The 3,210-nt window shown below is 38.8% G+C and overlaps 1 pseudogene; it reads left to right on the top strand.

Moving 5' to 3' along the window:
* Window positions 1–496: 496 nt before the first annotated feature.
* Window positions 497–1,589, top strand: LOC112818218 (deoxyribose-phosphate aldolase-like; annotated as a pseudogene).
* Window positions 1,590–3,210: the final 1,621 nt, after the last annotated feature.

Raw genomic sequence — 3,210 nt, 5'->3', positions numbered from 1 at the left:
GAAAGAAAGAAAAGAAAAAATAAAAGAAAAGATGAAATCCAAATAGGAAAACTGTCACTATTTGCAAATGACATAGTATATATGGTAATCCCTAAATATTCCACCAAAAACTGTTAGAATAAATAAATTCCGTAAAGCTCCAGGATAAAAAGTCAATGTACAGAGACCTGTGGCAATTCGTTTTCTTTTTAAGATTTTATTTATTTATTTATTTATTTGACAGAGAGAGAGAGAAACAGCAAAAGCAGGGTGAGCAGCAGAAGGCGACGGAGAAGCCGACACCCCACTGAGGAGGGAGCCCAATGAGGGTCTGGATGCCAGGTCCCTGGGATTGTGACCTGAGCCAAAGACAGACACTTAAACTGACTAAGCCACCAGGTGTCCCAACTTGTTGCATTTCCTTATAGTGATGACAAACTTCCACAAAGAGAAAATAAGAAAGCAATGCCATTTACAATTGCATCAAGAAAAAAATAACTAGGAATAAAAGTAAGGAATGAATCAACCTGCAGTTCTGAGGCATGCAGAACAAATCCACGCTTGCAGAACCGAGATAAAGGAGTGGCAAGCTGCTTGGCTCCTGAAAGCCATTACCTTTATAGGTCTTATTACACTTTCAGATGATGACACATCTTCCAACGTTCAATGGCTCTGTTATAAAGCCAATTATCCAATCCGGGAAGCTCTCTAAAAAAGTTTCAATATGTGTGATAAAGGCCTTCTGACCACTGCTTTTTATGTCTACCCCACACGGGTGTATGATGTGGTTAAAGCACTGAAGGCCCCGGGCTGTACCATCCCAGTGGCTTCCATGCCCACAGGCTTTCCGGCTGGACAAACACTTTATTTATTTATTTATTTATTTGAGAGAGAGAATGAGAGATAGCACGAGAGGGAAGAGGGTCAGAGGGAGAAGCAGACTCCCTGCTGAGCAGGGAGCCCGATGTGGGACTCGATCCCAGGACTCCAGGATCATGACCTGAGCCAAAGGCAGTCACCCAAACAACTGAGCCACCCAGGCGCCCTGGACAGACTCATTTAAAAACACGATTGGAAGAGATCTGATTGGCTGTGGAAAATGGAGTTACGGAAATCGATGTGGTGATTAATAGGACCTTGGTGCTGACTGGCCAGCGGGAAGCCCTGTGTGATGAAATTCGTCAGTTTTGCAAGGCCTGTGGGGGGCTCATCTCAAAACCATCTTAGCAACAGGAGAACTTGGATCTCTTACTCATGTCTATAAAGCCAGTATGATCGCAATGATGGCAGGATCAGACTTTATTAAGACCTCTACTGGAAAAGAAATGGTAAATGCCACTTTCCCAGTAGCTATAATAATGCTACGGGCCATTTGAGATTTCTTCTGGAAAACTGGAAACAAGGTAGGCTTTAAACCAGCCGGAGGCATCCGCAGTGCCAAGGATTCCCTTGCTTGTATCTCTCTCGTGAAGGAAGAGCTGGGAGATGAATGGCTGATGCCAGAACTGTTCCGAATAGGTGCCAGTACTCTGGTTTTGGACATCGAGAGGCAGATTTACCATTACGTTACAGGAAGATAGGTGGCCTATCATGATCTTCCAATGACTTAAATCAGTGACCAGTTCCAGAAAAGTGCTTTACAGCAACATGTAAAATGTGTTTTTCTACGTAATCGCTAAAATTGTTTAATTAAAACATGAGAGAATCAATAGATAACTGACTTTTTTCCCCCCTTAAATCTTTCACTGAATTTAATTCAAGGAATAAAAGAAAAAAACAACGAATCCATACATGGGATTCTTTTCAGGTGCCTCTGAGTGGTCCTAATTACTTGAAGATCTCTATTGTTAATTTTGTGAAGATTTTCTCTTAAAAATTCTGAGTAATATATTAATCATTGCTTTGACAACATTAAATTCTAAGTGGGGGGACATTAAACTGTCCAAGAAATATGTCTTTAGTGAAAGAAAACGTAGTATCCCTGAGCTGCCGGCCATATTCTGACGAATTCAGAAGTCACTGACTTGGCACTAACTTCCTGCCATGAAAATCTGTCTTTAATTTTTGCAACTGATATGCTTTCCTATTATGTGTTTTGTTAATAAAACTCCTGTCGGTACATGATATTATGCTATTGCATTTTTTAAATAAAAAGAATCTCTGTAGTTTATTTTTTGGAAAAATAAAATTGTATGGTGCTGGCCTAGAAACAGACACACAGGTCAAAGGAATAGAATAGAAAGCTCGGAAAATGGTAGTCATAGAACTTTGGAAAGTTTACTCATCATTGTCAGTACATTAAAGGTTTATTTAAACTTAGCTCTGATATTATTAACTCTGAATGGGAATTAATATTTATTAATATTAATTAATCAGATGTTTCAACAGCGGATTGCAATAAATGCTTCTCTTTAAACATGTTTTATATAAGTATATATTATAAAATAAGGATGATTTAGAATGCACATTTTTAAGAAAACTTGAAATCACTTTAATAAACCTATCATGGAGAAGGAAATATAGATATCCATCATCACAACTGATAGCATCACAAAAGACGACAATCAGACAAAATCCGTATCTGATGGAAGGATATAACATGACTTAAGTAGTTCTGCCCAAATGTTTAACCTGTTGGGAGCTATTGATCCAGCTATTCATTTACAAAAACACGCCTCAGAGAAGTATCCTAACAAATAGTATGACATGTAATCAATGAAGTCCACACTGCGTATATTCTTACAAGAAAAATATTTTCTCAAAGGAAAATGCTAAGACAAAAACGGAGGAAGGAGGAAGAGGAGGGATAAGGAGAAGCAGAAGCAGAAGCAAAAGAAAGCTGAGAAACTAACCCACACAGCTATGGTCTTAACTGACAACAGAGCAGCAGAAAATATGCAGTGCGGAAAGGACTGTCTCTTCAGTGAACGGCACTGGAAAACCGCCCGCTACATGCAGAAGAAGGGAACGGGATCACTTTCTTACACAAAAATTTAAATGGATGAATGACTTGAACATAAGACGTGAATCCATAAACCTCTGAGAAGAAAGCACAGGTAGTACGTTTCTGGACATCGTTTCGGCAAAGAGTATTTTAGATCGGACACTAAAAGCAAAGGCAACAAATGCAAAAAAAAAAAAACAAACAAGTAGAACGACATCAAACTGAAATCTTCTGCACAGCCAAAAAAAAAAAAATAATAAAAAACTTAAAAGGTGGACTACCCAATG

The sequence above is a fragment of the Callorhinus ursinus genome, unplaced genomic scaffold (genome assembly GCF_003265705.2).
Source record: "Callorhinus ursinus isolate GAN/ISIS: 27379988/994484 unplaced genomic scaffold, GSC_fseal_2.0 scaffold4208, whole genome shotgun sequence".
Lineage (NCBI taxonomy): Eukaryota > Metazoa > Chordata > Mammalia > Carnivora > Otariidae > Callorhinus > Callorhinus ursinus.
The sequence above is the reverse complement of the archived record's forward strand: the minus strand, read 5'-3'. Positions and strand labels throughout refer to the sequence as shown.